Genomic DNA, 13,739 nt, shown 5'->3' with positions numbered 1-13,739 from the left:
AAGTAAAATTCATGTCTTCACGAAAATTCCTTCCTTACAAACATATGTAGGCTTGAGAGAAAATGGCACTTTTGATCTTTGTTGGTAGTTAGAGATTCTGATTATGTTTCCACATGCAAAAGCAAAGTGACTATGATTTAACATTTTTATACTATGAGAAAACTTCTAATTCCAAACAATAAATAGGAAAAATAAATGTTATGATACATGAATGCTAGTTACTTGGTTAATGTAAGCAGTTTTCCCTATTTGGATATTGTGTTCTATATAAAGCAAGAATACAATTTAAGTGCATTTTGCATGGCGTATCTTTACATTATTTTGTTAATGTTCAATGACATGTAATTAAATATTCCTAATTTCACCTGAGATGCCAGAAAAGCCTTATGCATTTTTTTGGCAACTTCTTAAGACACATGTGCCCTGAAGACCAAAATGATTTACAAGTTGTTACAGTGTTTAGTTTAAATGCATATTCATAATTCACATAGATAAGATGTATTTAAACAGTAGAGTGATAAAATAAATATTTTATACAGTTTTATAAAACATGTAAGGAAAAGTAGTGGGATAAAATGATAATATCTCTGCAAAATTTTCATTCTGTATGTTTATGCATAAGAAGTAATTATACCACTCAGATCAAGACAGTACTAGGAAAAATATTTTTTTAATTAATAAAGCATTAGTAGCACCTGACATACACCAAGTGCCTCCTATGTAATGTGCATTTTTCTTAAAATATGTCTAATCATTAAATAAAATTTATTAAATAGATACTATTAATATGAATGAAAAAATCAATTTGCTCTAAGCAAATGTGATAATTTGCTCTAAGCCTCACAAGCAGTAAAATGGAATGCATAACACTGGCAACTTCTTAAGACACATGCACCCTCAAGACCAAAATAACTCGCAAGTTGTTACACTGTAGTTTAAATGCTTATTTCTAAATCACATAGATAAGATGTATTTAAACAATAGAACTATGAAATACATATTTCATGCAGTTTTCTCTCTGACTACAATACTAGATACTTTCCTGTATTTCGTATAATCTCTTTATCTTTACTTATGTTGGTCATTAAAAGAATCATCATTCTTGTATCACTTACCCTGTGTATGGTGTTTGTGTGGTTTTTAAATTCTTTTTCCTCACACAGAAACTTTTTTTTCTCTCTCTTGGGACAAACTTTTGTACGTATTTCCCCAGCAGCTCGAAGAGATGCTTGGGAAAATTACAGTCGAAAACCTATAATACACTATGTATTATATTTCAATTTCTCTGTCTCTCTGTCTCTCTCTCTCTCTCTCTATGTCATACACACGCTCTCTTTCTCTCTCTCTGTCACACACACACACACACACACATATACACATACACAGTTTCTCTCTCTCTCTCCCTCTCTTCAGGGTCTGTATTTTGCTTTTATGAAGGAGAACAGTGACTTCAGTATGGCCTCCATGACCCAAGGTTCTTCTTCCTTGTTCCTTGTTTTTATCCTTGCCTCTCCCTGTGCCTCACACATTTTTTATTCCTTTGTGTTTCTCAAATGATAGTTCATTTACCTGGAGCACTCTTCCTCCACAATTGCCCATCACTCATGCCTCATCTCAAAGGCCATTCCTGAAAGTAGTCTTTCCTGACCTCACACACTTTGCTGGGATCTCCCCGTGAACGCTGATGGTGCTGTTTTCCAGTTTGTATAACAGCCTACCCTGTCTGGTGCATTCTAGTGGATAATGAGCTCCCAACTCAGTGCAAAGCAAATAGTAGAAACTCAAATAGAAATTAAATAAGGTTGATTCTAATGAAAATTTCTATCAGCTCTGGGCTTTTCCATTGATGAATTTCCTATATTTCAAAGTTGAAGAATTTCTAAAATCTACACAATTGTATAATAATTTTTAAATCAATGTAGTAATAACTTAGAGATTAAGGAATTAAGTGCCAGGTAAATAGTAATAACTAAAATTTTTCAATGTGTAAAGGAATTCACTTCCTTTCTCTTTTATATTGAACAGAATCATTTTATAATAAAAGCAACATTTCTTTTTCAAGTAAAAACTCAATCAAATCAATTTTACATTTGTGAACAATGTTTCCTAGGCCTACTCACTGAGAGTTCGAAATTGGTTTGTGTTGATTAACTTCATAGTTCTTAATTTCACTGACACTTGTCCTCACATAGTATTGTGAAATGTTCATTTCCACTGAAACAGTGATGCACACACCAACAAGCACACAGCAATACACACACACACACACAATTATTTTGCAGTACCTCTTGAAGATCCCTCATGTGTTCACACGAAAGTCTTGTTAGCTATTACATATATCCACTATGTTTTTTATCTGCTGCTCTCAAAACCACTTGAGTTACTGGCACAAATACTCACCTTGATAATGCTGAGGTCAGCCTAGGGTGCCAAGTACCAAAATCCCAGACCTCTTGTTATTAATATTTGCTAAAACCTCAAGGCATTGGTGCAATTCTCATATTCTACACCCTACTAATATGGGAAGAAAGATTTTGTATTCAAATATGGATCATGATATATTATCTGGACCAGAACTGTTGTGATTAATTCCTAATGTGTTATATGTGCTAGGTGAGGTAGGTCCAAAGATTTACTCCACGGGTGCACATCCCATTCCATTGTGTTAGACCAAGAGATCAACAGAGAGCTCAGACTACTCTCAAAATTCCTTTCCCTTCCAACACATACACTCATTTATTAACTTACTTTCTTATTTTTCTTTTTACTGGAAGTTTAAATTTAAATGTCAGTGTAACACATGCAACTACAGTAAGTGAAATATTAAAAAGTGTATGAACTTAATTTTAAATCTCAAGTAAAAATTTGGTACAGTCTCTCACAAATATCTACAAATTATGCATACAGGTGATACTTTTTCCCCCAATGAGTCCCTACTGGTTTTTTAATAAATTATTTTTATATAACATAAATCTTTTAATAGGTAATGAAAATGCATCCCGTGACTAGTGACTTAGTCAATCATCTCTCTTCATGGACATTCAAATCATTTATTTTGATTATATCTTAATGCCATAGTAAACAACACAGTAACAAAAACTAGAACTGTGTATATAAGTGCATGTGTGTATATTACTGTGTGTGTAAGAAGGCCTGATTACAAAAATGATTTGGCACACATAAATTCCATTTTTTTACTATCTTCTTAAAAATATTAATACTCTCAAAATCAATTGTTTAAAATATCAAACAATCAGGTGTCAAAATGTTTATTTTTCTATTCCTCATTTTCCTAGCCACAAGTTACCAGACCTATGTCTTCAAGAGTAAAATGGAGGTCTGCACTGGGAAAATCTAGGTTTTACTTATGAAACATCACAGTGAGAAGGGGAGAAAAATAGAGTTTACAATGGTTTTGTTATCTGCAGTGCATATGAGGAGAAATGGAGACTTACGGGGAAATGAGATGTTAGTTGTAAATAAACTTTCAAACAATTTTTTTTTTATTTATGATTTGAGAACTTTTCATGTACTCTTCTTTTTGAGATGGAGCCTCGCTCTGTCACCCAAGTTGGAGGGCAGTGGCGCGATCTCCCCTCCCAGGTTCAAGAGATTTTCATGCCTCAGCCTCCCAGGTAGCTGGGATTACAGGCTCGTGCCATCACACCCAGCTAATTTTTGTATTTTTAGTAGAGACGGGGTTTCTCCATGTTGCCCAGGCTGGTCTTGAACTCCTGACCTCAGGTGATCCGCCCGCCTCGGCCTTCCAAAGTGCTGGGATTACAGGTGTGAGCCACCGTGCCCGGCTTCATGTATTCTTGAAGAATAAAATAGTAATTATTATAAGTTTGTAAACTTTAAAAAATAAATTTAAATTTATTTTTATGTGATACTACCCCCAAGTATGGATTTTTGTTGATGCTAAGATAGATGAATAACATATCCTTATATGATAATGTTTTTTGTCTTTCTACATAACTGAGTAGCTGAAGTTCACTTTGATTTCATGCTTTATAGTCTCTCTCTCTCTCTCTCTCTATATATATATATATATAATTTACTAATACAATTCACTTCAGAAACCTGTGTTAAGTTGTAGGATCAACCCTCACAAAAGAGATATATACATAATAATATGACATACATACATACAAAATAATACTCTATAAATTATAGTGCAATATGCAGTGAAGATAATTCAAAGATTAATTAGAAAAAATTACTTTTGTTGTTACTTTTGTTGGATTATAATTTTAATAGGCTTTTTCTAATAGAGCATATTTTACAACTAAAAAGCAATCAAATACAGTTTATTAACACTGTTATAATTTTTTATACTTTCAAGGATTGAAAATCAAGTTTATATCTGTTGAAAATATGTTGTTTTTCTTTAGTCTAATTTTTAAAGCACATTTTACTATGCCAGACTGTTTCTCTCAATATCAACAGATACCCAATACTTTAGTTTTTAATTACAGTTGATATATCTAATACATTTGAAATCAATATTGTTTATTCAAGAACAATAAATTATTGTCCAAATAATAAATTTGTGTTATATATTATTTCTAAACTCTAATTCTGGTTAGTGATTGCTTGACCCACTAGCAAAAAGCAAAGAAGAAAGAAGAAATCAATGATTTCCTATCTTAAATAAATCTTATGTCCCACCAGCATGTTGTCTAAGTGATTTATAGTATTTTAAGCTATACTTCTGGATGTTGCCTGAAAGGTCAACTAAGCTAAATCCTTCATACGCGTGAAGATGCTGTAGCCCAGAAATAAAAGGCAAGTGGTGTCAGAAAAAAAAAAGATACTACTTTTTAGATTTTTTATTAACTGATTTATCTTACTATAAACAGCTAGCAAGTACAGAGCAAAAGTCATGCCTCTGTCTGATAACTCCACGTTTATTGTTATGTTCACTGGGTCACAGGAGAAACATGTTACATTGAGTCATAGTGTGGCTAATTTAAAGACAGTTCTCTCTCTCTCTCACACACACACACACACACACAGAGAGACACACACATACGCACACACACACACACACACACAGAGACAAAACAGAGAGATAAGAGTAAGACCATAAAGGAAATCTTAACACTATGAGACCTATGGAAAAAAAAATAGATGCCATTGCCTAGATGATTATTACTTGATATTCCTTGCCTAGAAAAATAATGGAAAAAGTAAAACAGAACAAAACAAAAACGTGTAAATATTAGCTTTGCATAATAACAATAGCTCAAATTCATGAATAAAACAGTACTATGAGAATAAATAGCTTCAGTGTCACTATCAGAATAACTTTAATTACATTCTAATTTTGATAACTTATAACTAGGTTTGCCATTTCTGCCAATAGAATAACTATTCTTCTATTTTTGCTTTGTTTTCAGTGTTCTCATTAGTCTCCAATGGAACTAAAATCTACCAAAACTGAACAACAATTAACTCTAATGTTAGGGTTTATGAGCAATCTAAACACCACAGGACACATTAAAAGATTCCATGCTTACAAAGAAACTGCAAGAAAACGGAACAAGAGCTCTCGTGCTCTTGAGCCACCCACCTCCTTGGTGTTTCCATTCAGTCATCAAGATTCTGGACTGAGCTCAGTGACTCAAGTTGCCTAGATAAGAATGTGGTATTGCATGTGGTAGTCACCTGAATATTGGTTAAATGAATCAATGAATACAGATCTTATTGTCTGGAGGCTGGCGCAGTCATTTAAACACAGTGACAATCCCGGTAACCTCATCCTCTTTGACGAACATTGTACCAAATGCGGGCACCTGCATTTTAATCAGATTCAGTGTATCATATAGGACCTCAATTTTTGATATTTGGCTGCTGATAGCTTTTAAGTGTCAACTCTCCCACTACCCTTTTATCCCTCATTCTGGGCAAGCTGGTAAGAAAGTCTGAGTGCTTCTTTGACACAAGTTATAATTTCAAACCACACATGCTGCTGTCATGGCATAGGAAGCCGCTACCCAGTTCCATCACCTTAACATCATAAAAACCTATGCCAGTCTTCTATCCATGCATTCTCGTGCCATTTTCAGACCAGCTTAGGTTTATTTTGCTATAATCAGACTCAGAAGTCTCACTAGTGAGTTACAGAACTTCTCGTATCCTCTCGGTTTGCGTGTGGTGTCATCTATCTCAAGATCTGAACTAAATTTGGGGGCAGTCTAGTCTCCATACTATGGCCATAACACGATATAAACCAGAAGCTACATCCGTGGCCACTGCTTCTTGGTATCGATATTGGATTTGTCTCAGTGCCTGCCTTTCCTTAGGAATGCTTGTTCAATTTTGCCTTAAACTCTTATCAAACCCAGGTATCCTTTCAAGACATTCCTATGACTCCTGAAGTTAGTCATAGTATATATATATTTTACATGTATTCGAGGTCCTTAACTTTTTTATGTAGAATTTATTCTTTGCTATTTCCACATTTTTCTTATTGATTGATTGATTGAGACAGAGTCTCACTTTGTCGCCAGGCTGGAGTGCAGTGAGCAATCTCGGCTCACTGCAACCTCTGCCTCCCAAGTTCAATTGATTCTCCTTCCTCAGCCTCCTGGGTAGCTGGGATTACAGGTGCGCACCACCACACCCAGCTAATTTTTTTTATTTTTAGTAGAGACGGGGTTTCACCATGTTGGCTAGGATTGTCTCCATCTCTTGACCTCGTGATCTGCCCGCCTCAGCCTCCAAAGTCCTGGGATTACAGGCATGAGCCACTGCGCCCCACCCACATTTTCCATATTTTAAGAGGTTCATTGACTATCTGTAATCAGAAAGAAATTAAACACTTATGCTAATATACACACTTTAACTTTATTACTGCATAATTGTGATGGTTATTTTTATGTGTCAATTTGACTGGGCCATAGGGTGTCATGATATTTGGACAAACATTACTCCAGATGTGTCTTAGAGTGTTTCTACATGCCATCAACCTTTGAATCTGTAGACTGAGTAAATTAGATCATCCTCTAAAGGGGGTGGGCCTCATCCAATCAGCAGACGATCTGAATAGAACAAAATGACTGTCCCCACCGTGAGTAAAAGGGAACTTCTTCTTGACTACTTTGAAATGAAACATCCATTTTTTCCTGCTTTCTGATTCAAACTAAAATATTGGCTATTCCTGGGTCTCAATTATGCTGACATTCAAACTGGAACTAGGCATTAGTTTTCCTGAATCTCAGGCTTCTCGACTCAGACTGGAACTACACCATTGGTTTCCGGGGTCTCTAGCTTGTCAACTGCAGATCTCAGAACTTGATTGGTTTGTGTGAGCAAATTCCTTACAACAAATCTCTCTCTCTCTCTCGCACACACATACACATGCACACACTCACACACATTATATTGTTCTGTTACTCTGGAGAATCCTAATTAATTTTTTCTTTCATATTTACTGTTGTTAGCAAATATTTTTTCTACAGACCTAAGCACATTTTAATAAGCAATTTAAAGGCAAATTATCAATATTTAAAGTAAGAATTTTAATTCCACAGATTAGAATAATATCTTCAACAGAGGAGTTTGGGCTCTTTAATTACTTTCTCAAGATGGGTACAGCCCTTTCCTCACATGAATGACAATTCCTAAAGACCAACTGTTTGTCTAAAATGAATTCCTTCATAATATTTGTTGAAAATTTTGGTAATATTATCTGATTTTCTTTATAGTAATTACAGTAGACTGATCATAACTGTGGACTTACGTTGGACACATAAACCCCCAAAATAAAGCCTGGAAGCTACCTTTTTATAAAGAACCTAGATGACTGCTTTTAGGTTTTGATCTTATAATACTAGACCACTGGATTCATTGGAGTTGTTGTGTTTTCACATTTACTATATGTCGTATTTACTAAGTTACTTTGACAATGAAAGCATTAAGTAAGTACAGATAAGCTGCTGACTCGAAGCTGCACAGAGGCCAAAATTAAGGGAGCTGAAACATAAGCAATCTCACTTCGTAAGTTCTATATTGGAGGATTCTATATCTGATTTTTTGAAATTTTTTTTATGATGCTTGCATTTGACTGAGACTTTAGGTAAGTGTGTATTATAATTTCAAGGATCCAGTCTAGCCAACATCTATAGGATAAGTAGTGCAATAGTAGCATGGAGCTGCTTCAAAGGTGTCTTCCAAGTTTGTTGTAGGTATGTTTTCAAGTGATTTACTGTTCCAAGGATTGCATATATAATAACTACTGTACATTGCCTTACTGGTTTATTATTTTACTTATTTAATTACAGAGAAGGCTGTATTAGTCCATTCTCATATTGCTCTAAAGAAATGCTTAGGACTGGGTAATTATTAAGAAAAGAGTTTTAATTGACTCATGGTTCTCCAGGTTATACAGGAAGCATGCTGGGGAGGCCTCAGGGAGCATTTACTCATGATGCCAGGCAAAGCCACAACAGACATCTTCACATGACTGGAGCAGGAGGAAGGGGAGGGAGGAGGTGCTACCCACTTTCAAGCAACCAAATCTCATGAAAGCTCACTAACATGAGAACAGCCACACTGGGGAAATCTGCCCCCATGATCCAGTCACCTCCTACCAGGCCCCAATCTCCAACATTGGGGATTACAATTCGACATGAGAGTTGGGTGCAGATCCAAATCCTATCAAATGCCATGTGATGCTCTTGCTATAGTGTGGATGTTTATGTTCCCCCAAATTTCATAAATTAAGTTGCTAACCCCGAATGTGATGGTATCAGTAGGTGGGGATCTTTGGAGGTGATTAAGTTCTACTTTTATGAATGGGATTGGTGTCCTTATAAAAGAGGCCAGAGGGAGCTTGTTACTTCTTCAGCTCTCTGACAACACAGTGAGAAGGTGTTATCTGTTAGAAAGTGGACCCTACCTTGATCTTCAACTTCACAGCCTCCAGAAATGTTAGAAAAAATAAATAAATTTCTGCTGCTTGTAAACCACCAGTTTATAGTATGAAAAATTGATTTAGATACTTTTATAGAAACTCAGACCGAATAATAAGCTAGGTTGGAAAGTAGTGGTGTAGTTATAGTTATTCTAGTGGAAATGTTCATATTTTAACTAGCGTTTTCCTCTTGCCCTACTCCTACTTCTGTTCTGCCATGTCTTATGCTATCACTATGTTACCACAGCAGTGCAGATGTTAAAAATTGACGTGAGTGTTAGAAATTGCTTCCTGTTTAACACAGTGCATGTAAAGACAGTACCCCAGAAAATGTATTTTCAAGGTTCGCATCCCATTTATATTATCTTATCAATAAACCTCAGTCTTTTACATGTTTTTTAGGAGTAGACCATTTTCTCCACAGCAATATAGTGTTTAAAGTCTTTATTTGGAATTTTCAAAGTAATTACTGTGTTATACTTATTATCAGTATTCATAAATTCATGAATTAAAAATCATTTATCATGCTAACTCACTTGTAACATAAGCTAACTTTTAGTTTTGAATCCTTAATAAGAGAGTAGACAAATGCATTCAGTATGCATTAGAAATAAGCACATTTTAACAATATACAAAGAGTAGATACGCATGATTTATCTCTTGGTAAAGAGACAGATTAATAGGATTAATGCAGTCATAAGATGAAATAAAAGTCTATGCCCTTTGCTCAAAGCTTCATATGATTTTATGTGTATTTCATGTATTTACTTTATCTTCCAAAATTTTCTAAACACAGTACCCTTCAATATATAGCATTGCATACTAACAATATACAGCATAAATAATACCAAATCTTAATATATAGTCTCCACAATCAAATGTAGCTCATAAATTCCTAGATAATAATGTCATTGGAAGTGACCTTCCTCATTTGTCAGGAAGTTTCAGAGCTAGTCCATGGTTTCCCTTGCTTCTGCAATATTGAAAGCATATGCCAATATGGGAATCTTCGTCAGTATCAGAAATTTGGAGCAGAGTGCTATGCTAACCCACAGTAAGTAGGCATGTGACCACTGAGAGGGTAAGGTTGTTCGTTACAGCAACAAAGCCTAAACTATTCTGGGTTATGCAGCTTTCTATGTATTTTTTCAGTTAATTCTAACAATATGATTGTGCAGTGGAATCACTAAATAAACAATGAAGAAAAACACTTTCCTGTTTCAAAAAAGGCTAAATATAGGGTAAAGAAAACACATTTATAGAATTGATTTATTCTGTAATAAATCAATTTGAATAAAACTAAATTTGAATACTTTACAGAAGCAAGGTTAAATTATCTTGAATTAAAAGGATCCACATTAATCTTCTAAATGTTGTAATGAATAAAAACAGAAAAATAAAAAATAGAAAATAATATATGAATATGGACTCTTATAAAGTGTGAAAATGAGTAAAATCAAACATTATACCTTATGAAACACATGTACAAGTTATGTAAAAGTTGTAAAATATATATATTTATATATGCCATCATGTGCCACATAACATGCATTGCCTACAGTGTGATGCACTGCATACATGACAGTGGTCACAAAAGATGATAATGGAGCTAAAACATTTCTATCACCTAGTGACATCATAGCTATCATAACATCATAGCAAAACACATTACCCATATGTTTGTGGTAATGCCGGTATAAACAGACATACTACACTGTGAGTTGTATAAAAGTCTATCACATATAATTATGTGTACATAATGATAAGAAACGACTATTGCACAGGTTTATGTATTTACAATACTATACTTTTTATGGTTCTTTTAGAGTGTATTTCTTCTACTTATTTTTCTTAAAGTTAACTGTAAAGCAGCCTCAGGCAGGTCTTTCAGGAGGCATTCCTCAAAAAGGCATTGCTATCATTGGAGATGACAGCACTATTGTGTTATTGTTCCTAAAGAATTTTCAATGGGACAAGATGTGGAGGTGGAAGACAGTGATACTGATGATACTGACCCTGTGTAGGCCTAGTCTAATGAATGCTTTTGTGTCTTAGTTTTAACCAACAAGTTTAAAAAGTAAAAATTAAATAAAATTGAAAAATTGAAAAAAGAAAAAGCTTATGAAATAAGGATATATAAAAAAGAAAGTATTTTTGTATAGCTGTAAAATGTGTTCATGTTTTAAGCTAATGTTATTACCCAAGAGCCAAAAAGTAAAAAAAAAAATAAAAGTTTATAAAGTGTAAGAGTTACAGTAAAGTAAGGTTAATTTATGATTGAAGAAAGAATTTTTAAAAATAAATTCAGTGTCCCCTAAGTGTACTGTATTTATAAAGCCTACAGTTGTGTACAGTAATGTCCTAGGCCTTTGCAATCACTCACCTCTCCCTCACTCACTCACCCAGAGCACCTTCCCGTTCTGCAAGCTCCATTCATGGTAAGTACTCTATACAGATGCATTATTTCTTATCTGTTATACCATGTTTTTTACTCTACCTTTTCTATGTTTAGATACACAAATAGTTACCATTGTGTTACAATTATTTACAGTATTCAGTACAGTAACTTTTTTTTTTTTGAGACGGAGTCTCGCTCTGTCCGCCAGGCTGCAGTGGTGCAATCTTGGCTCGCTGCAAGCTCCTCCTCCAGGGTTCACGCCATTCTCCTGCCTCAGTCTCCCAAGTAGCAGAGACTACAGGCGTCCGCCAATACGCCCGGCTAATTTTTTTTTTTGTATTTTTTTCAGTAGAGACGGGGTTTCACTGTGTTAGCCAGGATGGTCTCGATCTCCTGACCTCGTGATCCGCCCGCCTCAGCCTCCCAAAGTGCTGGGATTACAGGCGTGAGCCACCGTGCCCAGCCTCAGTACAGTAACATTCTGTACACATTTGTAACCTAGGGGCACTAGGCTATGCTGTATAGGCTAGGTATGTAATAAGCTATTACCTTCTAGGCTTGTGTATATACTTTCTACGATGTTAACACAATTATTAGAGTGACTAATGATACAATTAACAGAATCTATTCTCATCAGTAAGTTCTGCATGACTGCATATAGCAGAAAAATCAAGAAAAATAATAAAAATTTGAGATATTGTTACCTCCATCCAGTACAATTAGCAGTAATAACTCTGGCTGCCTCTGTGCTACTTGAGTTCTATTTTTTATAATGGTTTATCTGCCACATTTTAAATTAATTTTATGTATATTTCACATATACATTTATTGCTTAAGCTACTTGTAGGTAAAGATAGATATGACATATGCTATTTGAATCACTTTATATTGAAAAGTGTGAGTTAAAACACTCTGTAGTTACATGTGTATGTATAAATGCAAATATAATATACCCCATAATATATAATTTTAAACTACAGACCAATTCATAATTTGCAATTAAATGTGGAAGCAATTAAATCAGTAAATTTTTTCCTAAATATAATTTTCTAAATTACAAACTATCAAAATTCCCTTTAAAATATGAAATTAAAGTTTTTTGTTATGAAAAAAGTAATTTCTTTTTTTGAGAGTTTTTCTTTTTTTTAAATTTTACTTTAAGTTCTGGGATACTTGTGCAGAACATGAAGGTTTTTCCATAGGTATACACGTGTATACCTATGTGTATACACGTGTATACCTATGTGTATACACAGGTATACATGTGTATAGATAGGGGGTTTGCTGCCCCTACCTACCTGTCATCTAGGTTTTAAGTCCCACATGCATTAGGTATTTGTCCTAATGCTCTCCCTCCTTTAATCCCCCCACCCCCCAACAGGCCCCCCTGTGTGATGTTCCCCTCCCTGTGACCATGTGTTCTCATTGTTCAACTCACATTTATGAGTGAAAACATGCAATGTTTGGTTTTTTGTTCCTGTGTTAGTTTGCTGAGAATGGTGCCTTCCAGCTTCATCCATGTCCCTGCAAAGGACATGAACTTGTTCTTGAAAAAAAGTAATTTCTAAAAAACACAAATGTTGGAATTATCTACCTTCTGCAATATTTTTAAAGAGATTAAGTCCTTAAGGAACAGATATAAAATGAATTCTGAATTGTTTTTAGGAGAATTATTTGAATGTCATCTTTCTTGAAACCATCAAATATCCATTTCTTAGAAAAATAAAGACACTGAAAAGTTTACAGTATTTATATGTGTATTATATTTATCTTTTAACCAAAATATTACATATTTTATAGCAATGAAGGCTGCAGTTGTTTTATTTTTTATGATAAGATTTGTAATGAAAGATGTCTTCTATAATTATTACAAATATAGAAAAACCAATTATTTATCATAGAATAATTAATATAGTACTCAAAGAAACAGTGATATGTAATGTAAATTTTTATTGAGTACAATATTTTAAAGTAATTGTTAGGCTGTAGTTATTACTGATATAATTCTTTCAATACCACTAAACCAACTCTCAGCATCCTAAAACACTCAGAAATATATTCTTCAAACAATTTACTCTACCGTGGGTAATAAACCTCAAACAACATGAAACAAAAACAAGGTATGCACTGGAGACTCAACCTAAGTGTGGGTCTCCAAATATATTAAAAATGTAGATATATTAACAGCGCTTGTATTTTTCCTTATTTGCTAACCAGTGAATTAAGAAATGTGTTCTCAGTGGATGTAGCTCTAAGCCTCTGACCCTCATTTCAAACAGAGCATGCCAATTTTTTTTTTTTTTTTTGGATAGTTCTATATTGGTCTCTCAAGTAAGATTCTAAGCATGTCATTTTTTTTTTTATTGGATAGTTCTATATTGGTCTCTCAAGTAAGATTCTATTTGAACAAAAATGTTCATG

The 13,739-nt window shown here is 34.3% G+C and overlaps 1 long non-coding RNA gene across 1 annotated transcript in view; it reads right to left on the bottom strand.

Moving 5' to 3' along the window:
• Nucleotides 1-3,480: 3,480 nt before the first annotated feature.
• Nucleotides 3,481-13,739, bottom strand: part of LOC129141706 (uncharacterized) — a 32,927-nt gene continuing 22,668 nt past the window's right edge. Inside the window, exon 2 of the long non-coding RNA XR_008544816.1 lies at nt 3,481-3,817. This is a non-coding gene — a long non-coding RNA (uncharacterized LOC129141706). The remainder of the gene's footprint in view (nt 3,818-13,739) is intronic.

This window comes from Pan troglodytes, chromosome 4 (genome assembly GCF_028858775.2).
Source record: "Pan troglodytes isolate AG18354 chromosome 4, NHGRI_mPanTro3-v2.0_pri, whole genome shotgun sequence".
Taxonomy (NCBI): domain Eukaryota; kingdom Metazoa; phylum Chordata; class Mammalia; order Primates; family Hominidae; genus Pan; species Pan troglodytes.
The sequence above is the reverse complement of the archived record's forward strand: the minus strand, read 5'-3'. Positions and strand labels throughout refer to the sequence as shown.